The following is a 27,575-nucleotide window of genomic DNA, read 5'->3' on the forward strand; positions in this document are numbered from 1 at the left end:
TTTTTTTATTCATTTCACTCTCATTTAATCGTTTTCCAGCTGCCTGTAAAACATATTACGAGACCGTGTGCAGGAGCTTCAGGTACAAACAACCAGATCTTGCATCGCAGGCGGAAGCTGTGAAGAGTTCAGCTCGGAGTCGAGCGAGAAGAAAGAGGGTAAGATTTATTTGATTAGATATGTTTTTGGTCAATGTGACTATTTTGCAAGTGCATTAATAGATGTGTTGTGTCCATACACAGTGCATCGCGCAGTACTGATTGTCTTTATTGGTTGTTTTCACAGCTGCTAGAAGCGAGACAGAGTGTGCTGGCTGAGGATGAGGTGGGCCTTTGAAAGTGCGCTACCATAGACCTAATGTCGGATGAGGAAGACTGCATCATTGGCGGGGTGTCTGGATGGATTGTGCGACCTCCGTCTTTTCGCAGCCAGGAGCTCACAGAACTCTGTGCCACACTGCAGTCTAGATTAGAGGCGATGCCAAAATACAGGGCAACGCACCACAGACGTCTGCAAAATGGACCAAATTCAGACAGAATTACCTACAGCTCCAAAGCTGAAAACAGACACTTCATGGTGCTGTAGGATTTTGGGCTTCTCGTGAGCTTCCAATTTGTTGTGTGGGCAGATCTCATATGTTTGTGTGTTTGTGCAAATAAAGCTCTTTCTTTGAATAAACAGCATGTCCCTGGCAATTTATTTTCCTCAAATTCATTCATGTCCTTGATGGTAATAATAATGTTGTCCATAGTATAACAATATGAATATACAACATAATAGCATATGATATGAATTTATTTATATATAAATAATTATAATTAAATATAAATAATTTATAATATATATATATTTGTATATAAATAATTTACATATATAATTATTATTATAATTTTGGGGTTTAAATTTATAATGAGGCAGGGTGACCAATAGTAACAGAGCTGCCAACCAATCACAAGTGATTTTTCTTGTTTAAATGTAGTGGTTCAACCAATACTGAGTGAGGAAATTCAAGCCATTCTCTGGCAAGGCGCGCGGCGCTGCTATTCATATGCTAATTAGAGCCATTCGCACCTCCCGTGAGCTCTCCACATACGTCATGGTTCGTTTCCGTCAATATGTGGCACAGACGAACGCGACGTTCACATGCTGTAAATTGTCGTTAACTGACGAAAATTATGGAGATTTCCGGCCGTTTACGGGGACGAAAATCCCACTTTTCATGCAGTGTGAAGTTTGTGACTGGTGGAATATTCTGCCTGAAGTATTGCTCTACAAAGATATGTATCAGGCATTAGAAAAAAACTTGATAAAGGCTAAGCATAAGCTCTACTTTCCTGGTAATTTATTATACAAATTAACACACTCTCTACATCAGAGGTCAGTATATTAAAAACAACAATATTATTAAAAATGTCACTGTTTTACTCTATTACATTAATACTTTTAAAGCTACTCAAGTTATTCAGCCAAAAGTAGTGAGTGGTTTTCTCATTTTCTTGTTATTGTTGTTTGATTAATAGTCTTTTTTATAACAGCCTTCAAGACAGTGCTCTATTCAGTAACATGCACACTTCAAGTATGACATTTTGATGCAAATACGTTTTTGTCCCACTGTTTACATTCATTTTAGACCAAACCGACTGTGTTTACATTTGTGCTTCACCAAGACAGGCACTGGTGGAATAATTAAGTGTATTTGACCATTCAATCAAACAGCATGCAGCTACAGGCGTCATGAAATAAAAAGTTAATCTTTTATATTTTATTTGGATCAACAAGTGGTTGTCTTGTCATCACAATCAATGTAAAGAACACCCCTGTTCTAGATGTAGAACATAGGCTAAGTATAGATTGGAGGGCCTCAGGTATTCAGATACAAGACAAAGGCAGGCCTAACACAGTCGTAAAGCCTGACTGAGGCCCACAAAAACAAAGTCATAAATCTTACTGATAAAAACCGCGCCAAAATCAAACAAAGGGAGTACAAAACAGACTACAGCTCCCAAGAAGCCTTGCTCACTTTACAACTCTGTGAAATTCCAAAGGATTGAACTCTCAACTCCTATTGGATAAGGCACTCAAAAGAACGCACCTCAACAATGATGTCATCAGGAGTAGAAATACCGCGAAAATCGTTCTGTACCTCGCTTCCAGTGACTTCGCCCGCCATGCACAGACGCAGTCCCACTGCTCTCAGGTGTTGCCTCATTGCAAAAGGAAGTAACGTGCAACTTGAAACTGCGGCAATACAATCTCCATCTTGCTGGACGAGTTGAGATTACATTGTGTTCCACCGAACACTTTAACGGATCCGAAGGAAACCACCGAGCAATCCGCACCTTCATCCGTTTGCCTGCAGAAGTGAAGAAAGAAGGATCCCCTTTCCTCTTCAGTCAAGCTAACATCGCTGATTTCTCCGCCAGCCGCCGAGAATCAGCAGCCGCCCGCCAACAGAGCGAGAGAACGGTCTCCCGTCAGTACTCAAGCCTCCGAGTCGGAGTCGAACGACGGATGAACACACGTTCTACATGCGCCCTCAAGCGATTCAAGGGGTTAACGTCTGGGCAGAGATAGGATATTTAGGTGTGTTATTCTTGTGGATCAAGTTTATTGTTTGTACAGTTTACGGACCGCGGAGTCCGCTCATTTCTTGCTAATAATAGTCAAGCTATTGATGTAACAAACTGTTATCACAAAAGAGAGTTTTCTGTGTTGTAATCCAACTGTAATCTCATCGCGGATGAGACCGGCAAACTGTTTATCCATAACAGTTGCCTTCTCTCCCACGATCGCGAAACCGTCTTTGGCGCAGCCACTTTCTCTCTCTCGCTCCCTCTCTGTTGTACTAACCACACACACACACACACACACACACACACACACACGACGTACAAGCGAAAGACACGCTGCACACGGGCAGACGCCATTAACCGGCTTCACTCCGCCCACATTCGCGGCCATACACTCTGGCCGGAAATCTCGCATGACGTACACTCCATGAGAGTCACGTCCGCCATTTTGTGCGCATCACTCATCTCTCTCACAAAAAAAAACAACCGCCATTTGCCACTAAGTGGCGGTGATGTCACCACGACGCTTGTGCCAGGCTATGTGCACGTTTAGTCCACGTGAAGTGTCGAACGCCCACTGGCAGGAGGTCACGCGACAGATCCAACCGGTGTCACGGGTCGAATGACTGAGATGACTGGCTGATGCACCACCTGTGCCCCCTACTGTGCCAACTTGCAGTGCTTTCGCCACCCTGCACTCTGCTCGTTGTTGTGAGCGCCGCTCCTCTGCCCTCCGTTGTTGTTGGAGGGCGACTGCCTCCAACTGGCCAGCAGCATCCTTCACAAGCCTCCTCCAAAGAGGCCGATCTTGACACTGCTGGTACCAGTCATCGGCAAGTCCACTCAGCTCCACATCCCCCTGTACCACATCACTCCATCTCTTCTCCAGCCCGTGCTGCGCCCGCTTAGCCCCCTCTATCCGGCCGAACAAAAACTGTTTAGGCATGCGGTGGCCGGGTATGCGGGCTACATGACCCAGCCAACGCAACCTTGCCTGTCGGAGGAGCTCACCGATGGGACTTTGTCCACATCTTTCTAAGACTTGTGAGCTCCTCACACAATCCAGCCTGGTTAAACCCAGGATGGATCTTAGGCAGGCCAGCCTAAATGTCTCGAGCCGGCGATGATGTTCCATTCTCATATGTTATAGGCATATTTTGGTTACTATATCTAATCATCTCACTGTTTAGGTTGTCGTTGAATGACAGAAGTTTATTGACTGCATTGTATTGATTGTTGATTGATATTATATTTTCAATAAACTTTGTTATAATTAAAAGAGAAGTATTTTGGTTTGTTTTGCATACACATGTGTCAAAGTCTGGCAGGGAATGCCAGTGCTCGAATTCACCCCTTCGTTGTTCCCTTTTAATTCTTGATGATCTACGGACAACAATCTTCCTAAGAGAACAATCTAACATTGAGACTGTTATATGGTCTTGTTATTAGTCCCTGATTCCAGGGTGGTGCCCCGTCTACATTAATCCTAATTAATATTCTATTAATTTTAATAATTAATTATTATCTTTGATAATAATTAATATTCTGTTAAATTTGATGATTGTTGATTTAAATGATTTATAAAGCTAACATTGATTCAAATCAATGTTCTATTGATTTTAATAATTAATGATTATCTATGATAATCATTAATTATTGCTAATAACCAAACCCGCTCTAAACTGTGAGCCCTACAAAATAATTACTAAAAAGTTTATCAACGATATAGAGGACATCTCGCTTTGTTTTTCAGATAAACATTAAGATTGTTTTATTGCCCAGCCCCATTTATAACATTGTCTTAATCTCTCACATCAACCCAATAATCTCAGTGATAGATCGTCTTGGGTTACTTAACTGTAACCCCTGTTCCCTGATAAAAGCGGAACGAGATGCTGCGTCGATTTAGCGCTCTGGGAACAACTTTAGGTGTGAACAGCTGTGAATATGTGTGGAACACGTCAATGAAATTGACCAGAATTTATAGCCTCTGCTGGTAACATCATTGGATGCACCTGTAGCAGGGCTATAAATAGATGCATCACAGGTGCATCGTCAGGTATTTTGTCTGAAGAGCAGTCCTGGGGCATCCCAGTGCGGCAATGAAGCACAGCATCTCGTTCCACTTTTATCTGGGAAAAGGGGTTACAGTTCAGTAACCCGAGACATTCCCTGTCAAAAAGCTACACTTTGATGCTGTGCAGATTTAGCGCTTTAGTAACGAGAATACCCACGCCGCTGCACTGTGGATGTCCAGACCCCTTACGGTTGTGTAGTTGTGCTCACAAAAGCGCAAGAGGTCTCAGACATGAGCTTGTGATGTTAACTCAAGGAAATAAGAGCCCGGAGTGGCATGAACATCCAAACTATAAAATCTTTTGAATGTGTGTGGAGAGGACCAGCCTCCCGCATCACAAACATGCTGCAGAGGGACACAAACATGCTTTAGAGGAGGCGACCCCTCTGATAGAGTGAGCCCTGATACTTACTGGCGAAGCTTGACCGCACGCCTCGTAGGCCAGGGCAATAGCGTCCCTCACCCAATGTGAAAGTCTGCTTGGTGGCGGCCGCCCCCTGTTGCGGCACCCATGGCAAACTAATAGTTGTCCTGACTTATGCCACTGGCTAGTGTGGTGAGATAAGTCCGAAGGGTATGGACTGGACAAAGTCTGTGAAGTCTTTCCTGCTCCGGCGTTGTAAACGGCGGGGAGCAGAAGGCTCCGAGAGTGACCGGATGTAGGTCACTTAGGCAGGAGGAACCTTAGGCAGGTAGTCAGGATGAGGGTGCAAAATTGCTTTAGCCATTCCTGGGGCAAAATCTAAGCAGGCTGGCAAGACAGACAGAGCCTGTAGATCCCCAATTCTTTTTAGAGAAGTAATTGCCATAAAAAACCATCTTGAGAGTTTATCAGACGCTGACTCTAGAGGTTCAAAGGGGGTCTCTACCAGACCCTCAAGGACTTTTGCTAAGTCCCATGAAGGGATCCTGGTCCTACCAGGAGGTCTCAGTTGAGCGAGCAGAGGATGTCTCCCCAACGACACCCCGTCAATCAAGGCGTGGCAAGCTGATAGAGCGGCCACGTAAACCCTGAGAGTGGCGGGGCATGTGCCTGCTGAATTTTTCCTGCAGAAAGTCCAGAACTGAAGCAATCTGGCAGTTAACTGGATCTGCATTATGTGCACTGCACCATCTTTCAAAGACACCCCATTTATTGGCATAACTTCTTCTAGCAGAGGGAGCCCTAGCACTTAGAATGGTCTCGATAACTTCAGGTGAAAGCCCAGTGTCCCTCAGTTGGTACACTTCAGGGGCCAAAAATGAAGGTTCCACAGCTCGGGCCAGGAATGAAATATTGTCCCCTGCGCCTGAGACAGAAGGTTCCTCCTGTCCGGAATCGCCCAAGGCGAGCCATCGAGGAGAGCCATTATCTCCGAGAATCATATCCTGTTCGGCCAGTGCGGCGCTATCAGTAAGAGACAGGACCCTTGCTGGCGAACTCTGGCCAAGACTCCCGGGAGCAGAGAAACTGGAGGAAACGCTTACAGGCGCATTCTGGGCCATGTATGCGCCATCACGTCCAGACCCAGGGGGGCTTGGTGAATCAGATTGAAGTAGAGGGGGCATTGCGCTGTCTGTTGAGAGGCGAAGAGGTCCACTTCTGCCCTGTAAAATCTCACCCAGATTTGTTCCACTACCTCGGGGTGGAGTTTCCACTCCCCTGTCTGTATTTTCTGTCTGGACAGTAAATTTGCTCCCACGTTCAGGCACCCAGGGATATAAACTGCCCTGACTGCCAGGAGCTTGCCCTGGGCCCAAAGGAGAATCTGACATACCAGAGTGTTCAGCTGGCATGAACGTAGACCTCCTTGATGATTTATGTAAAAGACTGCTGCTGTGTTGTCCACCCACACCAGGACATGGCAGTCTCTTAAATGCTGGAGGAAGTATTTCAGGGCTAGAAATACAGCCATCAACTCGAGGCAGTTGATGTGCCAATAGAGCTGATGACCCTCCCATTCCCCTTGAGCTGTCACGACCTCTCATGTGCAGAAGGCCCAAAGGGATCACTGAGGACGCAGATGCCATGAGATTTAGTATTCGTTGATACTGACAAACAGTGCAACCTTGATCTAACCTAACTTTCCTCAGGGTGTTCTGAATGGACATGATTTGAGTGGGAGAGATTTGTGCCCGCATCGTGATCGAATTCCATACAACGCCCAGATAGGTAATTCCCTGAGTGGGAGAGAGAACTCTCTTTATGACGTTGAGTCTCAGACCCTGAGAAACCAGATGCCCCGGAGTCGCAAAGGAGCCAGTGCTGCATCCATACATTTCATGACTATGAAATGGGTGATAGGGCTAGGCCGAAAAGAAGAACCCAATATTGGAAGGCTTTGCCCCGAAAGCAAACCTCAGGAACTTCCTGTGTTGTGGCAGAATTTCTAAATGAAAGTATGCGTCCATGAGATCGATCTTGACCAACCAATCGTGATGTTGGATTTGTGACACCACCGTCTTGATAGTTAGCATCTTGAACTTGATCTGAGTGATTCAAGCCTCGAAGATCTAAGATAGGATGCAACCCCCCACCCATCTTGGGAACCAGGAAGTATCTGTTGTAATAACCTGACTCTTTCTCTGGAAGGGGAACATGTTCTATGGCCCCTTTGACCAGGAGATTTTGCAGTTCTTTCCACAGTAGACATGCCTGCTCCGGTTTCATGGTAGTGAAACTGAATTGAGTATCCTTTAGAAATTGAATTATGAAGCCTTTTTCTACTGTTCTTAGGACCTACATAGAAATACCCGGGAGAAGTTTCCACGCTGTAGGAATGGAGAGGTTTCATGGGGGTATCGGGAGAGTCGAAGTGGATGATACATGCGCCCCGTCCTGAGGGGGGCTACCCCCACAAGGCTGGACGCAAGACCGTCAGGGTTTTTTCCTTTTAGAAATGACTGCCCTGAGGTATTGCTTTGGGGGCTGCTGAAGGCGACGAGCCAGTCCCCAGTCTCTACGAGGGGGAGGACGACTCGCCACCCTTTGTTTCTGAGCCTCCCTTCTGGAAGGACCGGGGCAGGGCTGGGTGGCAGGAATTGCCCGAAGGATTCCTCGTGACTTTTCGCCTCCTGGAACCTGGTGATAACTACATTCATAGCGTAACCAAATAAGCCAGAAGGTGAAACCGGGGCATCGAGAAGGATAAATTTGTCCTTGTCTCTGATTCCCGACAGGTTGAGCTATAAGTGTCTCTCCATGCTGACTAAAGCAGAAATAACGATGCTCGGAGAAAGCCTCCTTATCGACAGTGGTGCCCGCACTCAGGTCCTTTAGCAGATCAGCCTGGTACACCTGTAACACTGCCATAGTGTGCAGGGCAGCACCAGCCTGACCTGCTGCCTGATAAGCCTTACCCACAAGCGTTGAGGTGGTACTGCATGGCTTTGTGGGGAGATTAAGACTTTTTAATGATGATGCTGAGCCAGTCGAGAGATAACCCGCAAGTGTCTCTTCAACAGACGGCATCACAGAATACCCCCGTGCCTCAGCACCCACAATAGTCGAATATATCAATGTAGAGGGCACGAAGACACAGAAAGTATAAGGTTTCCTCCATGAACGAGAGAGCTTGTCATGGAGGTCATCAAAGAAAGGAAGAGACTGAGGCATTCCCTTTCCTTGGCCACCAGACAGAAATCTGTCCTCCAACTTGGAGCATTTGGGGGTCTCTTGTTCGCGTGGCCAGTCTAATTGAAGCCTGGCCACTGCACGAGTAATCACCTCGAGTAATTCCTCTGATGATTTTTTTATCATGCCTGGAATGCTCGGAGGTGGGTAACTCTTAGTTCGCAGACTCAAGAGATTCATGTTCCACCTCATGAACCGAAGAGGCACCAGAGCACGCTTTAGGATCACAGGAAGGATCAGCTGGATCTGGGGAGAGAGTGAGTGATAGGGATGGACCTGTCTCTCGCTCCTCAGCAAGATTCATACGAGAGCCCCACGATGGAAGTGTGGGTGCTGACTCTCGGAAGTAAGCAAGACGAGTGCAAAGCATTTTGACTGAGAACAGATCGCAAGGCTCGTACCCACCCCGCCCCAACGCAAGAGCAGGATGCTCTTCCCCCAAACATAGAAAACAAAACTGGTGTGTGTCCCTCTCAGCCATAGAGCATCATTTTCTTTTTATTTATTTTTTTAAAAAGAGAAAGGTTTCTTGGGCATTGCCTAGCAAAATCTATCTCCTATCAGAGGAAAGTAGAAAGTTTCTGACAGGCTCATGAAGCACAACACACACAGAGTGATCTGAAGACAAAAGATCTGATGATGCACCTGTGACGCATCTATTCATAGCCCTGCTACAGGTGCATCCAATGATGTCACCAGCAGAGGCTACACATTTTGATCAATTTCATTGATGTGTTGCACACATATTCATAGCTGGTCACACCCAAAGTTGTAGCCAAAGTGTTTCCCAAAGCGCTAAATCAGCGCAGCATCAAAGTGTAGCTTTTTGACAGGGAAAGTTAAATTACAGGCTACATTACATACGGTGCTTATTTAAATGACATGGACACATGAAAAGAACTTGGAAAAATACCATATTTTGCTCTGTGGAAAAAAAAAACTTTGTAGGACAATTGTAAAAGTAGTATGTGTTGGAATTGTGTTGAATGTTAAACAGTTCAATTTGTATTGACGTTGTACACATTAACATTTTTGCACATTACATCTACTAACATAAACCCAACATTTAAAATGGCCATTCCCACCCCTACATCCACTGGTATGATGATGGAAGATGCAACATCAGTCAGGCCACCTGTTTGCCATCAGCTGCCTTCAAAACTTCACGTTCCTACCTATCTCCATACTCCTACCCAGTCTGTTGCCAAGGTTTCATCTACCATCTTACAGGAGGCCTAAGTGGAAGACTTCCAACCTCGAAATCAGAAATGAACCAACTTATGACTGATGTAAAATGTATAATTTCAAAGGAACTGGAAAGAGTCAAAGCTACCTTGCTATCCGAGGTGGACATGATGCTTAAGCAGTTCCAGCTGGAGATTCATCGGGATATCACAGCTCTCCTGGCCAATTCCCACCAGAACCTGCAACCACACTCACCAGGGAATTGCCCGCACTTGACTCCAGCTTTCACAACCATCCCATCATCAGCCCAGCAACCTGCCAGCATCACCAGATCCAACCGTAACCTCTCACTTCTAAGCTGTATTCCTCCCCTTCAACAAACAGTCAAGACTTCACAACCATCCAGTCATCCATCATACCACCACCAAGCGACCAACTCTCAGGCACGTACACTCCCACCACCACAGATAGATGTTCCTAAACACAGGGTTCACATCACTGTAAACCTTGTTCCAAGAGTCATTCAGCACTATCATGCCAACACAGTGAGTGACCATGGGGGAGTCTACAAGACTTTTAAAAAACTCTGTGAAGAACTTTGTCAAGGGCTGCATGACACACTTCTCTCCCGACAAGGCTCTTCACAGCAGAACGCACCCACCAGAAAGGGAACACTTCAGAGAACCAACTTGTGGGAAAACACCCAAAGACCTGAGGTGAGCCGATGTTCTTTGCCAACCATGGGTTGTCTTGTCATGGGGGGGAGAGTGTGGCGGAGCAGGACTACGCACTGCCCCTTTAAGGATCCTCCACCACTACCATCTAAAATGGCTGCTTGATTGATCACCAGGTGACAACCCTTTTGTCAGCTATAAAGGTAACCAGGAAGATGGTTGAAGGGTGTGGTTGTCACAACAGAAAGAGAGATTAGAGACTGGTTAGAGCTGAAGTTTTGGTGTGCCAAGCTGGGAGTTGAGGAAAAAAAAAGTTTGTTTTTGTGTACAGCGACGTGGATAAGGACCGCGATTGGAGAAGAGCCGAAACAACGAGGGGACGAATTCCACAAGTGCTCATCACCAGAAAGTGAGGCTTGGGTTCTTTTTTTCCATCACCATTGAGTGCACTGTTTGCGTGAAAGTGGAGTGGCAGGAGTTCATCTTCTAGCGCCGAAGAGCTCCATTTTACAAGGTGTGACGGTGGAAAATGTAAGGTATAAAGAGGAAGTGCCAGGAAATACATTGGTTCCTTCTGACCTACCCGTTTGTTGGACTCTCACTCTGCATCCAGCAGTATTGCCCACAGTCAGTCAGGTACATTACAAACTCTCCATAACCCAGCATGCACCTTTCACCAATCCTCCTACTGCCTTAAACTCTCTCAACTTCACACCCACACACTCACTTGACTTGTTATGTAATGTGATATTTCTGTTGGTATTTATTTCTGGTATTTTTGAGTCTTTGACTCCTTGCTGTTTGTTTACTGTTTTCTTTGTTAATTAAATACCCTTATGCTTTGTTACACTATTTTGTTATTGTTTTAATTCGTGTAACTGGTGGCTTTTAGAGCTATCCTGGCGATGAAATCTTTTTGACAGGCCTAAACCTGTCTGGCACCTGAATTTTGGACGGTGAAAATTGTTTAAATTTAGTTATTATGATATTGAAAATAACTTTTTCATCTTTTCATTTCTGAAATCATGTTGCAATTTTATTTATTTATTTTTAAATTAAATTCATGTAGTATTTACAGTATTATAAATAAGTGATGTATTTTAAAAGTTGTCAATCACAAACACCTATAAAATACCTATATTTTTTATTCTTTCTGGCACACAGCCATAAAGGGAATGTAAATTACAGTATGTAAATTTAGAGGTCTTATTATAAAGGGTCACAGCTTTTGCAACTCTGTACCCAATGCTCTGTAACATATTTGGTATTGTAAATGTACACGGGATTGGTTATAGTGCCTGCTTACCCCCACCATTATATGTAGGAAAACAGTATGTGTGAGCTAGTAATTAATTTACACTGTCCTTATTCTACATCATTAATATGTAAGGAAATTTATAATGGAATTAGTCGTGTTCGACAACCATTATAAGCAAGATAAAATGACAAATACTTAGATTATTTGTCTGAATAAAACGTCTCGTTGTGTCCGCTCACAATTTCTATTTTAAGGAAATAGCTTTAATAAGGGAATTATGATTAATTCACTTATTGGAGTATTATTATTCTCATGGCTTATTGAAAATAATATCACACATATTTAGGTATAGGTTTGAAGATTAATTTTTTAAAAACAGGGATGAAATTATTTATTAAAATATGCCACAGTCAATTTGTCTATGAATACAGACAACTTTATAGCTATTCTAAACATAAAACTAATCTAACACATGTATACATGAAACATATTTGTGAATAAAGTGACAGAATGTGAAATAAACTATCAATAGAGATGAAAATAACTTTAGGTCTGTTGACAATGCCTTAAGAACAATTTATCCTTCTTTGAGTCTAAATCGATTTGCAATTGTATTACCCAAAGTATTTAACTAATACACCAGCACTTTGAGCAAAAGTCTGGAGATGTATTGCGTTTCGTTGTGTTTCCTTGCATTGCGTTTCCTTGTGTTGCTTGGTTCTTTGCCATTTGAAGAAAGTACGTTCCGTCGGAGCGTAGTGTAGGAGCCATTTATGTTTATTGTTGGCATGGTATTTTATTTTGTTTGGATATATTTATATTAGTATTTTGGACACTGGGTGGCAGTGACTAGATGCACATGGTTGTATATAGGTGACAGGAAGTGGTAGGCACAGGTAGGGGGAGCACACACAGTTCTCACACAGACCACAGACACAGACCAGTATACACGCAACTTGAAACAAAGAAAGAGAAACCAACCGGTATGTTCATTCATTTGTACTATTCTCAACTGCAATAAACCACAAACCTCAACTGCAATAATGACTGGAAAATATTTTGTGTCTGCGTAAAACTTCACTCCTACCGGTGTATGATGGCAAAGATACGGAGATTGGAAATTTAAAGCTAGAGGTAAAGCAAGGAACATTTTTCCATTACGTTAAATGAGAACTGTGCTCTATGAGTGTAAATTGAGCCTGTAAAAGCATTGGAACTGGATAAAGATTGTTTTCACAGACGAACCAATTGTTTTCTTTCATAAAACTTTCATAAATTTCCAATCTCCGTCGAGATCCTGCCGCACATCACCATCAGGCCACCATAGGAATCGCAGATAGTCAATATGTTTTTCGGACACTTTGACCTGGTGAATCATTGTTTGATGTCAGCCATCAAAGCAACCGGCTCTTGTCTGAATCTGAGGAGTATTCCGATGAGTGAATTGGTAAGATCTGGACCCTGTAGCAGTTGTTCATTGAGCGATGTTCCCTTGAAGCCAGCACCGCAGTCGAAGACCACTCTTAAGGTTCCTTTCCTCAAGTGATACACCCCGTGATGTGGAATGTACCAGAGTTCCCCATCATTACAATTCAGTTGATCTACCGTTGTCAATCATTTCTTTGAGAAAAGCTGTATTATTCATTGTGAAACATCTCATTTTTACCAAACTTGCGTTTCAGGCTTTGGATGCGCTGCTCTGCCATACAATGGTTATTTGGCATGCTGGGATTTTCTTGCTTGAAAGGTAAGTCTAGGCAGTAGTGACCATCTGTAATTTTTGTTGAGTGATTCACAATATCCAGGAATTGTATCTCTTCTCTGGACATTTCCTGTTTCCTTACTGGTTCCTTCATTGAAGTCATGATTGTATTGTTTAACCAGTAGCTCCTCTAGATTCACAACAGACATTCGATTGACAGCAGCAACAGGGCAGCCATTCTCATCCCTGATGTCGTTGTCTCCTCTCAAGGGACCATAGATGACCCACCCCAGTAGGGTCCTCACAGCGTATGGTCCATCCCCTTGGCTGTTGACCACCTCACAAGGTTCCAATACATTTGTGCCGATGAGCAGGTCAATGCCAACGTCTATTTCATGAATCTTGACATCCTTCAAGTAATTGAATCAGGTCTTCTTGTCAGGAAATGTTGAGCTTGGAAACAGGCATGGTCTTATGTGTAAATACATTGGACAGTTGTATGAAATATGAGACTTGATATCTCCAAACCTGAGATATGATGACTGGTTACAGGTTTCACTTGGTTCATTATACGCAGAAGAATACTGGCCTTTTGTCCTATTACATTCAGTCTTTTCATCAAGCTTTCTGTGCAGAAGGTAGATGAGCTTCTATGATCCAAAAATGCATATGTTTGCAACACTGTGTCTCCATTGGGGGTCTTGTACTGGAACAATAGAGAAGAGACAGGCTTTTTCACCGGCCCCAATATGCCCACATGTATGTGGTGAGAGAGTCTTGCTCCCAATTGATTTCTCATTCAGTTCTGTTTTCTTTCCCATGTCCTTTTGTTCAATGTGAAGTATTTCAGGATGATTTTTTTGCACACGTCACAAGTCAAACGACTATTGCAGTCTTTGCTCATGTGTCCTACCTTCAAACATCCAAAACAGACTCCATTTTCCTTTAAGAAGTCTATTTTTTCCCTGTGCATCTTCTTCCTGATTTGTGGACACCACATCAATGTATGACCACCTCTATTACAGAACAAACAGTAATTTTGAGAATTAGTGGCAGATACATTTTTCATTCCATTTGTTGTCATTTTTTCTTGTTTTTGTGTTTCTACACGTGTTAGAGCTTTGGAAAAGGTGGAGCCTTTGACAGGTGTAGTTGTCTTAGCATCCTGGATGTTTCCAAAAAGTGGATCCGAAGTCTACTAAGTAAGAGAAACTAGCTTGACGTCCATGCTGTTCCTGGAGATGACATGCCCTATTCCTCCACTTGTAAATAGGGCTGCCTGCCTCTTCTTGTATCTTGCTCCTCTTAAACACACACAGCTAGAATGCAGGCGTCTGTTGTTAATATTCCTTGAATTATTTTCAGTTTGTACCTTTTCACGATGATTACTGCTTGTGACCACACGATGGGGTCCATTCTGCACACAGGCCGTGTTAATCCCTGTGGTTGGCCTTGCTCTTCCACTGATAGTGGTACTTGGTGTTCAAACTTGATCTCTGCGTTTATTGACATTCACTCATAACAATCTCTTCTTGTTGCTGATTCTCCTGCGATGTGGGCGGAACTTGCCTGCAATGGTTGGCATGAACCCACGTAGCTCTCTCTACGACCTTCACTGGCGTGAGGGTCATTAGTAGCACTTGAAATGGTGTCAGCCACCTTTTCGCCTTCCAGCTCTTTCTCATCAGGTCATGAATCACAACGAAATCGCCAGGCCTGATCTTATGCAGCTTTTCACCTGAACACAAACATTGGACAACAGAGAAGACATTTCTTTTCAATAATTCAACATGTCATTCTCACACAGATCTGTTGATGGGAGCCTTTGTCTACCCCTTTCTATTCCCATGAATGGTGGTCTACCAAAGAGTATTTCAAATGGACTTAAATTTATTTTGACCCTTTTTCTCATTCTGGTGTACATCAACACAATTGGGAGTGCTTTAACCAATGTGAGCCCAGTTTCCTCACAGCACTTTGTTTCTTGCACTTTTGTTACCAATTTGTTCTTGATTGTTTGATTCTCCGTCTCAATAGTGCCTCCACTGGCAGTGTGGTAACTGCTGTGTGTTCTCATGTCAATTCCCAAAAACTGACTCACCTGCTTTATTGCTTCATTGACAAAGTGTGTCCCATTGTCCGAGCTGATTTTCCTTGGAATTCCCCATCTCGGAACAATCTCGGTTAAAAGAGCTTTCGTTGCTGCTGCCGAGTCTTTTTTTGAGGTTGGGAAGGCCTCAACCCACTTGGACCACATGTCAACCATCACCAGGCAGTATTTCTGTTTCCCACAAGGGGTTAACTCGATGAAATATATCATCAGATACTCAAAAGGCCCCCCTGATGGTTGTTGAGATACTATAGGTGTTTTTATCCCTCTTGCCACGTTATGTGTGTTACAAATGACACATCTTTTGCAAATATTTTCAGCAACCCACAATTCTTTCATTTGCGCAACCATCCCCTCTGATACATGGTCTAACCCATGTATCAACTTTCCATAATGAGGAAAGAAGTGTTTGGGTAAACAAAGCATGCCATCACAGCTCATCCACACATTCTCCTTAAAACTACAGCCAGCCGCCTCCCACAGTTTTTTTTTTTTTTTTTGTCTCTTGCTTGTGGAAAAAGTTTGCATGCTCTGTAAACAAGAAGAAATGTTAAGGTTATTGTCCGATATCAAAGCACACGTAGTCTCTTTTGTCTCCATCGTGGCCTCGGCCTTCTCTGCCGCGTCTGCTCCTGAGTTTCCTGTTGAGACTGAACTGTTATCGTTAGTGTGCGCTGCGCATTTGCAAATCACAACCTTGTCTGGTAAAATAATGGCCTCCAAAAGCTCAGACACAAGAGATGCATTTAATATTGGATGACCATCTGACTTCAAAAATGTTCTGTGCTTCCATAGAGCACCAAAATCATGTGTTACCCCAAAGGCATAACGCTAATCTGTGTAAATTGTCTGCCATAAGTTTACATGCTTCTGTTAAAGCAACCAGCTCAGCTGCCTGAGCTGAATAATTTGATGGCAGTTTGCCAGATGTCACGTCCTCAAATTCAGTGGTTATCGCGTAACCAACCTTTATTCTTTCCTGTTTGTGGATCTTTGGAAGCTGACCCATCCACAAAGAGGATATTGTCACAACTGTCTAATGGCGTGTCTAATAGATCTGGACGTGGTGTGCACACCTGTGGCATGTCAAATAAAATTGTGTGGTACCTCAGCCATCGGGCTGTAGATAAATGTGACGTTCTCTGTTCTTGCAAAATCATGGAGACTGCGTGTGGAACCATCAAAGTTAAATCAGAATACCCCACAAATTACATGGATGCCAGTACTGTCAGTTCAGCAGCCACCACAGCCCTCAAACAGTGTGGTAGACCTGCTGCTACTGCATCAAGTTTGGTTGAAAAATATGCCACAGGTCGCAGTCTGTCTCCATGAGTCTGCAAAAGAACAGAAGTCATAAACCCATTTTTCTCATCAACCATCTGAACAAACGGTTTGTTTACATCTGGCAGGCCCAAAGTGGGAGCCAGAGCCATTTGCACTTTCATGTTAGCAAATGCCTCTTTGGCTTCGCTTGTCCAAACAAGCTTGTCACATGACCTCAGCCCTTTCCCTGTCATCAGGGCTCGCAAAGGCTGTTCAAGAATGGCATAATTAGGAATAAATGTACGACAATAAGCACACATTCCTAAAAATGACAATAATTGTTTTTTCGTAATTGGTTTTGGCACATCTTTTATGGCCTGTACACGTTTGTCACAGCTGGATTTACTGTCTCATCAACCATCTGAACTTCAATCTCAAAATCACATTTTGATATAAATGCTCATACACTTAGCCCAATTTGTTGCTTTCATGCATTCTCTCACAAAGGGGCCCAAATCTGCTCACAACTCCTATGGCCTTGATCACTGATAAAGTGTGTCTCAGCTCTCCTGCTATCAAATAGAACTGCATTTGTTTTTCTGTCAGGCAAGCTGAGAGCGCACACACATTTTCTGATCAAATTTCACACTCTCATTTTCTGCCCTGTTAAACCACCCATCCTCATATTGTGGTTTCTGTTCAATTACGATATGTGACGTGCAATGCAATTGGTCAGGCGTCATATTTTCTGTGTTAAATGACATTGTTCGATCTTTTGCAAATTTCAAGATCATTTTTGCCCAATCATCATTTTTCACACGCCATTCATAAGCCCACTGCGGTTCAAATTTAGAACAACATATTTGTGGTTCTTCCTCAATGCTAATTCCAAAGGAAGTAAGGGTCAAATTTAATTCACACATTAAATCTCTGGCCATTAGAGGTACCGGACAAGCTGGTGAACACAAAAACTCATGTTTAAATGTCCTCCCCTTCTCCGTCTCACACTCCAAGGGCACTGTGAATTTTTTCAGAAACCAAATGGCCCTAGGCCAAAGTGCTATTTATGCACTGAACCTGTCAATTCTGGGACACATGGCAAGTCACATGGTCATATCATAGAATGGCCAGCCCCAGAATCTATCTATCATTGCAGAGAGCAGTATGTAAATCAGTGTATGTGTGCGTGTTGTATGTGTGTGTGGTTAAAAAAATGTTCACTTCCCTGTTCTGTAGCAGCTGCCGATCGCCCTGTGTCCGGCCCTCACCTTCGCTGCTCTCCCACTCAATGTAACTTGCTTTCACTGCCTGTGCAACCTCAGGTCTCAGTCCATTTAGGAAACAACTTTGTAAATGGCACTCTCACGTCCTCGGTTGAGTTCCCCTGTCAGCTGGCTCTGTCAGACCGCTGTGTTTTCGAAATGTCTCAAAGAGTCTGGTGTAGTAGTCTTGGACAGACTCATCTCTCAGTTGGCAGCAGCTGTTGATCATTGCTGTGTCCATGCGTGCTGGGAATGCCTCTTTCACTGCTTTCGCGAGTTCCCTGGTCCCTGCGCTGTCTGGATCAGGGGAGTCGGGGATCGTCTCAGAAAAAAGTTCATTCATGTCTCCTTCACTGTCAGAATCGGGAGAAGCTGCTTGTGGTGCTTGTCTTCTGGGCGGAGAGCAGTCGAGGTCAGGGTTCAGTTTCAGGGCTTACAGCTCTGCCACGGGATATTGATGATTATATGCTGGCGGCGCCGGCACAATTATCGTTTCATGTGGGGAAACACAAACATACTTTAAAAAAAAAAAATGTTCTGGTGGTGCTGACACACAAACAGATCTTTCACACATTTTATTTTAGTTTTTTTTACTTCTTTTCAATTCTACATGCTAATTCTTTCTGCATTTGCTTTTGTTCTCTTCTATCTGCTTAGTTTTTTCCCCTACACTTTCAATCCTACATGCTAATTCTTTCTGCATTTGCTTTCCTTAAGCCAACAGCCCACTGTCTCTTCACATTTCTTACACACATGTTGACCACATGCCACAACAACCTCTTTGTGCGCTGCCCTGTCCCACTGATTCTCACATCACTCTCAGTCTAGTCATGCTCAGTGTTCCCTCCCCTGGGGAAATCATGGTATTTGATCAGTTTCTCTATGTCCTGCATACATTTTCTCCTATAGTTTTTACTCATTTTACAGAAAACCGGTGTATCAAATTTGGCAAGCTTGCTTTGAGATTTCCCCATAATGGTTGTTTCTGTTTCTCTGTGGATTTACTGTTCGACACATGTCTTATAACGTGGACGTCTCCAACAGATCTGATTTCTTAACCCAAGATCAGTTAAGGGTGCACTCCCTAGTGCTTTGTTAATTACGGTTTGCTCAAAATCTTTCTCTGGAGGACGTTCCAGCGCTCAGTATTTCAGCTAACCTAATTAAAAAAATTTTGAGAACTCAGTCTCTGTTAGAAAACCTCTTGACCTGTTCGTAGGTCTCAGTCTCTGGTCGAGAACCTCTTGTAGTCGCACCACAGAAAAACAGTCCCAGCCACTATGGTTCACTCACTTTTATACCAAAAGAAAATAATTTAGTCGTCCCTTACCAGAGATATTTGGGTTGCCACGGGTTCGTTTTCATTTGATTCCAGTGGAGTTTCTCCTGGCCCTGGTGCGGTCGGCCCCTCTCCTTAAGCTTACGAGGTAGAGCTGGAACTTCTCAGTCCAGGTGGCCAAACACCATCCGCACTCAGGTCCAGAATCCCACTATTCTGACAGCAAATTGTTGTGGCAAAAAAATTATTAACCAACCATTATCACTGCGTAAGAGACACTCTGACTCAAACAGTCTTTTAAACTTATTTATTCTTGCAAGAAGGACCCGGTCATTACACAGGAGTTAATCTGTGCAGTGAGTGGGACAGAGAAAGGGAGGGCTGACTTGTATTTTATACTCTTATCCCAAGGTTTCTCAACAAAAGCAGATCCTCCCCCTCTGCATCCCTCAGACACAGAGGCATTCCCTTGCAATGACTATCACTGATCAATGAGTTTAAAAATTTCTACAACAGGAGTCATATCCTGAGCTCTAACAGATGGTCTATCAGTTCTTTCCTTTGGTCAAACAACCTGTTGCTTGATCAGGTAAATATGTGTTTGCACGTGGATTTAATTTGACTGACGTATTCTCTTGAGCAGTTCCTTTTCTCAAATATGAGTTCATCCCATCAGATACTCTTGAGCTGTTTCTTGATCCTAATGATTCAAGTACATTGATTTTTTCATTGGTTGCTGCCAGTTCAGTCTCTAGTTCCAGTTGTTCTTTCTTCCTTTTCAGTTGTTCTTCCTGCGCCTCAAGGTCATGCCTTTTTTCTGTAGGGCGGCAACCCGTTCCATGAGAGCAGCCTTTTCTGCCCAAGCTTTAATGCGAGCAGAGGATGTTGAAGATGCACGTGATGAAGAACTTGATTTGTGGTTTGATTTAGGTTTTGACACATTAGAAACACTGTCATCTGGTCCAATGTCATCTGTGTTTACACTTTCAGCAATGGTGTGTGTTTTATGCCATCCAACCTCTGAAAACCACACATTTACATCTTGTATAAAACCATCAAAAGTTAAAAATTTTTGGTGAAACCAGTGATTTAGCTTTTCAAGTTCATTTTCAGGCTGTGGTAACTTCACCAATGACTCATGATTTCCTTTGGCTTGTGTGAACAGGGCTATATACAACTTGGGTTTTTTATCAATCTGCCTAGAAACAAAGTCTTGTTTACTTGGTACTGAGTTGATAAAATGAAAGTAGGGATGGGCGGATCGATCCTGAAAGTATCGATACTTCCGATACTGATGTTGTATCAAAAATATCGATCCTCACACAAAAATATCAATTCTAAAAAATTTATATATTTTTTTTAACTAGGGGTATTATTATTTGGTTACCACGAACAATAATCATAAGCTTCAAAGTAAAATAAAATGGATTAGGCTATATTAGCAATTACTTGTGCAGGATGGGAGCTGTTTCTTCTTCCACTCATCTTAACTTCATAAATGCTGAAAAACACAAGGAGACAAGCACTTGTGCCGTCACAAGACTCATGCAAACAAGAGGGATCAGCGCCTTGTAGAGGTAATGATAGAAAATCAGAGAAACAGCTTCTGGTGTGTAGTCTATACGTCATATGCATTCCTATCAGTTTTATGATTTTGTGTATGCCCACATGATACGTGTGGCTGCCTGAACAACAAGCATTTGACCCTGAAGTTTTTTAATCTAATAACGCAATACCGCAGCACCGTTGAGTGAATTGTTTTATATTATTATTTACATTTTTTTACAGAGATTCTCTCTAAATGCGCATGGAGATGCACTGGGGAGCACTGGCAAGACAGACAGTCAGACTGAGCTGATCCACCAATCAGAACGTTAATTTCAAACGGGATTGGATATTTGTTAACCAATCATATTTTCCATTTCAGTAAGGGGCAGGACATTTCCAGCGTCTGATACACAAGAATCCCTGGAGAAACTATAAATTGCACTGCATATTTATTTCCCTGCTAAACGTAAATATATGTATATATTTAAATTTAACTTATGCAATAAAACTTTGTGAAAATACTGCATGTTATTGCACCCCTGATAGTTTTTGATGCTCATTTCTTTTCTTTTTTTGCACTTTACTGATGTCCGTGGTGCCTTTGTCTCGTGATATCAAATCATTTATATTTCTATGTAGGAAAAAAATTTCACTCTACGCAGAAAAGCACATAATATTACACAAATAAATAAAAAAAACTAAATTTTTATGAAGGATAAATATGGTCATACAAATTATCGTAAACATTATTGCACTCATATTAATACTTAACAGTTTATTGCGTATTATTAATTAGTTTATTAGTTAGAATAATAATCAAGTATTAACAATTTTCATAGTAGCATAATAAAAGGAACAATAATGACACCTATTAATTTAAATACATATTTAACATGAAGTTACTATACCATTGAACCCATTGATTTACTACAGTAATTGTAGTAGTAACCATGGTTAATTGTGTGGTACCTAAATATCATGGTTAAACTACACTGTATTACTGTAGTGAAATGTTGAATTTTTGTAAAGGTAAACAGAAGTCTAGTCATTTTCTGTTTAGGCAAAAAATTAAAGATAATAATAATAATGACTTGAATAATGACTAAAATTATTATTTTTAATTACCCATTTTATCTCAAGTAATCACAAAAAATAATAATTTAAAAGATGTATCGGTATAGGTATTGGTATCAACAATATTGGACTTGAAAATATTGGTATCGAATAGAAAATAAGTGGTATCGCCAATCCTTAAATGAAAGCATTTGAGGATTTTGGGGATCATTATATTTCCTGTTGTTTTTTATTTTTAATAATAATAATTTTTAAAAGAAATTCAGAGATGAAATTCTGATCAGAGTCTGCTCATGTAGTATTTCTAATATATCTGTATACAGTAGGGATATATCCACTCCATTATTATTAAAGTATTTTCTCAAGTTGGTCTGTTGTTGTGATATAATCCATTTCGGATTAACCTGCTCCTAAAAACATCCTAAAACCCACTCTTAAAAATGAAACAATCTGTGGTTGGCCACTTTATATATTGATCAGATGGCCTTTTCCTGCCTTATTTTGCTTGTTCTTGGCAAGAAAAAAATGGAAATGGAACAGACCCTTTGCTGATTTGTCAAAGGTAATGCAAGACTAGTTATGGACTGATCACCAGATTAAAAAGAAAATAATAACTTCACCAAATATTTACACTTATATTACAGAGCATAGTATATTGAAATTGTGCATTCAATTGTCTTTTCATTCAAATGCAAATGTACAGTTTTGTACAGTCAGTCTTCTATAGAATCCTATTTTGAAAAATCTCCTGTCAGGTACTTAGTAATCTTGCCACAGAAAATTATAAGGTGGTACACCTGCAACCACCATCATGACACCTCTCTTACGCTCATGCTCATTCATCAGAATATGCTGTCATTCTGATGAATTCAGATGTGCTCAAATTAGATTATTAAAGTATCTTACCTCCTACAAAGATTAGTTCTGCAGCACACCTTCTCAGGATCTGATTGGCTATTGCTCACTAAGCAAATTTATCTTTGATAATTCATTTCTAGTTACCATAGAGAAACTCGGCATGCTTTTTCTGTCTCTCTCACTTGCTTTCTCTGTTTCACTAGCTGTGACACACTTTGACGTGTATGTATTTTTCTCTTGAAAGTGGCTGTGCTCCAGAGATTAGAGCCAGAGCATTTCAATTAACTTCATCACATTATCTCTGAAGTAAAATGAATGTCTCTTGTTGCATTGTCATGCCATATGCCTACCTAAATTTACACCTTCCCTTGTTTGCAAAGGCATCTGATTACATTTGCGGCATGGTGGGTGGATCTCTCTCTCCTCTCTCTCTCTCTCTCTCTCTCTCGACTTCTCTTTCTCTCACCCTTCACCAATTTAAACTGTATTCAATTAATTAAGTTTCTTTGTCTGGATCATTTATAATAAATGGAAGAATATGTTACCCTCTTATTGGCCTTTCCTCCCAAAGGAGCTTGCACAAAAGTAGACACTATTGGTAAATAAAAATGAGTTTGCATTGGCCTGAAATGTGCTCAATGACAGGTTTTACAATCATTTGGGGACCAGACAAGGATCATTGGAAATGTTTGCAAATCCATTTAAAGGCAGTCCCATGAAATCTCCCATGCATCAGTTGTACTTGGGTGTGGGTGGGCATTAATACCAGCTCAATAAATCATCTCTGGTAGCTAGCTCTACTGAGTGCTGTATAATTTCTTCCTCTAGTTTTGACAAATGCTATAGGGAACAAACTGGCAGACAGTGTAAACTGTTTCCGTTTTCTCCCCTGCTGTCACCTTCCTGGTCATCAGCTCTGGGCTCCATTTTAGCTAGTAAATAACTCAACTTTTAAGGGGGCACCAACGTCAGCCACCGCAACCCCGGTATAAATTACAGGACACAGTATCACGTTTTTAATATAACAATTACATTTCCTAGGGGTGTGCAAATATTATTATTCATATTTAATTATATTATTGATATATTCTAAACTTTTTCTCAACAGATGTAGCTGAATATGTAGGCTACATTATCTGTGGAATATGTTGTTAACTGTGTTCCATTTTGTAGGAACTTAAATACTGCATGATTATGCAATTGGAGACACGTCAGTGGTCACGTGTTCTGAAGCCCTTATACAATCATGGCATTGATTTTCTCCCTTAATGAGTGGCAAATCATTAGGATGTCGTTGAAAACAGCGTAACTTTCAGAGCAATTTCATATGCGGCTTTCCTCATCGCTAAGTATTGAAGAAGACAACAGCGCTGCAATGCTCGCAATCTCTCGCCACGAGGTGCTATCCCATTTGTTTCAGGTCTACCCCCTCAGAATATGGAGCTCCATGAGCTTGGAGCCACTTGGGATTTGTGCTCTGTGCCTGACAAGATGTCTACGTGCTTCATATACTACACACTGTCCCCCCATAATAAATGTTAGGGCCATTGTAGAAAACTGTATTGTTCCCACTTCCTCCAATGTTCACAAATTCTTCCCCATTAAAATGCCACATAAGATGCTGTAAATACACTTCATACAGTACTGTGCATAGTAGTGATAGTAATAGTGAGGATGTCTTCAAAAATAATGATATAAATAGTTTTCATTTATCACTTAATGTCATACAAAGTCCAATAAACATAAACAAGCTATATCAATATTCGGTGACCACCTTTGCCTTTAAAACAGCACCAACTCTCCTATGTTTACCTGAACACAGTTCTTCTTGGTTGTTGGCAGATAGGATGTTCCAAGCTTAATTCGCCAAAGTTATTCTATCTGTTTAGACTGTCTCAATTGTTTCTGTCTCTTTATGTAATCTCAGACTGACACGATGTTCAGTGGGGGGCTTTGTGGGGGCAATTAAATATGTTACAGGGCTTCCTGTTCTTCTATTCTAATCACTTCTATTTGCAAAAGTAATGTTTGGGAACAGTTATATTTCCTATTAACACACTAAAGCTGAACATATAAATAACCATATTACAGTTTTTCTCAATTGCTTATACACTATAACCAGGCTTTTGAACTAAAATTTCAAAACCATAATGCCATTTATCAAAAAGCACACCCATTTCACTAAACTATAAATACTATTCCCTGTTTTGACACATGAGTCAGAATTGTTGAACTGTCACTGCAAAACTCTACACACAAATCCCTTAATATTTCATTGCCTAGACCATGTGGTCATTTAGAAAGCACTAGCATTCAATATTGTTCACTCAAGTCAGCATAGTTTCAGCTCAGTTAGCACACAATTACCCAGGTGAAAACACTAAGAGTCACAATTTAACACACCTCAATCAGAACTTTCAAGATACATAAAAGTGCCAGAGTCAGTTCATTTGAGTTTTGGAACAATGGATCCACAAAGAAATGAAGGAAGAGGTCAAGGAGGGAGCGGAAGAGGACGTGGTGAAGGAGGAGGAAGAGGACGTGGTGAAGGAGGAGGGAGAGGAAGAGGACGTGGTGAAGGAGGAGGAAGAAGACGTGGTGAAGGAGGAGGGAGAGGGAGAGGACGTGGTGAAGGGGGAGGAATAGAATGTGGTGAAGGAGGAGGAATAGGACGTGGTGAAGGAGGAGGGAGAGGAGGAAGAAGAGGAAGAGGAGGACGTGGTGAAGGACGAGGTAGACGAGGTGGAGGTGGTGGTGGAGGAGGAGGAGGAAGGGCAAGGAGACAAGCAGTCTCGGATGAAATTAGAGCCACTTTAGTTGATCATGTCCTTGTCCATGGCATGACTATGAGGGAGGCTGGGCAACGAGTACAGCCTAATTTGAGTCGCTTCACCATCGCCTCCATCATCAGAACTTTCAGGGAGGAAAACAGGTAGGTGTACTTGCAGTAAGACTGCTCTGTACAGTAACTTGTGCTGTACTCTGTGCTTTGACATCACATCTACTGTTGCACTATGTAATATGTACTACTGTAATAAAGAAATGCATCAAATTGCCTCGCATACAGATAGTTTCAGTATGTTTCCATTTTTTCCTGTAAAAAGGATGTGTGAGAGTTACAGTAATGAGTGCTTCTATTTTTTTAGGACACAGAGACGACCACCTGGTGGAGGCAGGCTAAGGCTTTTGTCGGAGGAGCAAGAGAGGGAGCTTGTAAACATGGTCATTGCCAATAAATGTAATCCACCTGCGAGAGATTCAAAGGAGAGTGATTGAGGATAATAATCATTTTCGAGGAATAAATGCCATCAGCCTCTCCACAATTGACCGCACCCTCCGAAAGCACCAGTTCCGGATGAAACAGGTATACCGCGTCTCTTTTGAACGAAACTCTGACAGAGTGAAAGACCAATGAGTGTAATATGTTCAGGTATGAATTTTGATATCGCATGAAGTATTGTGTACCATGCAGTTTATGCTGCCATTTGTGCCCTCTTGAACTGTGCTTCAGCATAGTGATTTACTCTACTGTGTTTCATGTGTTTTGCAGAGAATCTTTGAGATTGAAGGCTGGCCTGTTCCCCATGAAATTATCTTTGTGGATGAGGCTGGTTTCAACCTGACCAAAAGAAGGAGAAGGGGGAGGAACATAATTGGCCATCGGGCTATTGTAAATGTCCCTGGTCAGCACGGAGGGAATGTCACTATGTGCGCAGCCATCAGCCAACGAGGGGTACTCCACCGCCATGCCATTTTAGGACCCTATAACACTATGCTCCTCCTTGCTTTCCTTGACGGTCTAAGAGAGCATATGTTCGAGTTGGACCACAGGGAACCAGCACAACCAGACCACCCTCACTACGTTGTTGTTTGGGATAACGTCAACTTCCATCGCGCTGCTCTGGTTCGAAACTGGTTTACCAATAACCCGAGATTTTCAAACATCTTTCTGCCTGCATACTCTCCCTTTCTAAACCCAATAGAGGAGTTTTTTTCGGCATGGCGGTGGAAAGTGTAAGATCGAGAACCTTATATGCATGTTCACCTCCTCCAGGCCATGGAAGAAGCCTGCCTAGATGTATCAGTAGATGCGTGGGATCAGTAGAGGGGTGGATCAGGCATGCAAGAGGATTTTACCCCCGCTGCCTGGCTAGGGCTAATATAGCCTGTGATGTGGATGAGATTCTCTGGCCTGATCCAGACCAAAGACAGGAGGCTGAGGCGGAATAATCTTTTTTGTTTTTTTGTTTTTTTGTGTTGTACTGTGTAGTACATGAATGAATAAAAATGTGCCAATGTATCCATTGGTTGTGTCTTTTGTTCATCATGTGAAAAGGTTTGTGAGGAGGGGAACCACAAGTAACATAACTTACTAGATTTGGAAATGTTGTTTTGAATTTATTGCACCAGTATGTTAGACTATGTTGTAGTGTGTGTTATTTTGAGGGCTTGTGTGTCCTGTCTGAGGGCAAAGTTTGGTTTTTCAGCAAGAGTGAATGGTTTTGAGTGTAGAGCTTCATTTTGACCTGAAAATAGGTTGTTTGGGAAACTGGGTGAGACGTTATGGATTTGTGTTTACTGTTTTGAGAATACGAGGCATAGTTTCAAGAAACGTGTTTAAGCAATTGAGAAAAACTGTAAGACAAATGCTTTTGTAAAACATCTTATGGGCCTATGACTTTTGCACAGTACTGTAAATGCCTGGGTATTATAAAGGCAAAATTAATATGAACTCACATTCAATGAGCTGTAGTAGCAGAGAGAACAAGAGTTTCCTTCTGCTGTTACGATGAGTGCATGGCAGCCACCAAAAATAAGTCAAGGTCGCCATCTAGTTACACTACAGACATTCATGCATTACTTCCACTGTCTACCCATTTAGCGGCTTGGCAGCAGTTACAGACTGTATCAAATTGGGAAATTTAAACGATAAGCAAGGTTATGTCATTCAATTCAGGTGGTCTCTGCCAATGTTCAAAGAGGTAATTTCTACAGTGGTTTCTGTTCAGGAAGCCCTGTTCTTGATTCAGGAAATTCACCCTCTCTTGCAGAAAAGTGCAATAGAAGAGATTCACCCTTCTCAGAGAGAATGTGTTTTTAAA

Source organism: Xyrauchen texanus, chromosome 18 (genome assembly GCF_025860055.1).
Source record: "Xyrauchen texanus isolate HMW12.3.18 chromosome 18, RBS_HiC_50CHRs, whole genome shotgun sequence".
Taxonomy (NCBI): Eukaryota; Metazoa; Chordata; class Actinopteri; order Cypriniformes; family Catostomidae; genus Xyrauchen; species Xyrauchen texanus.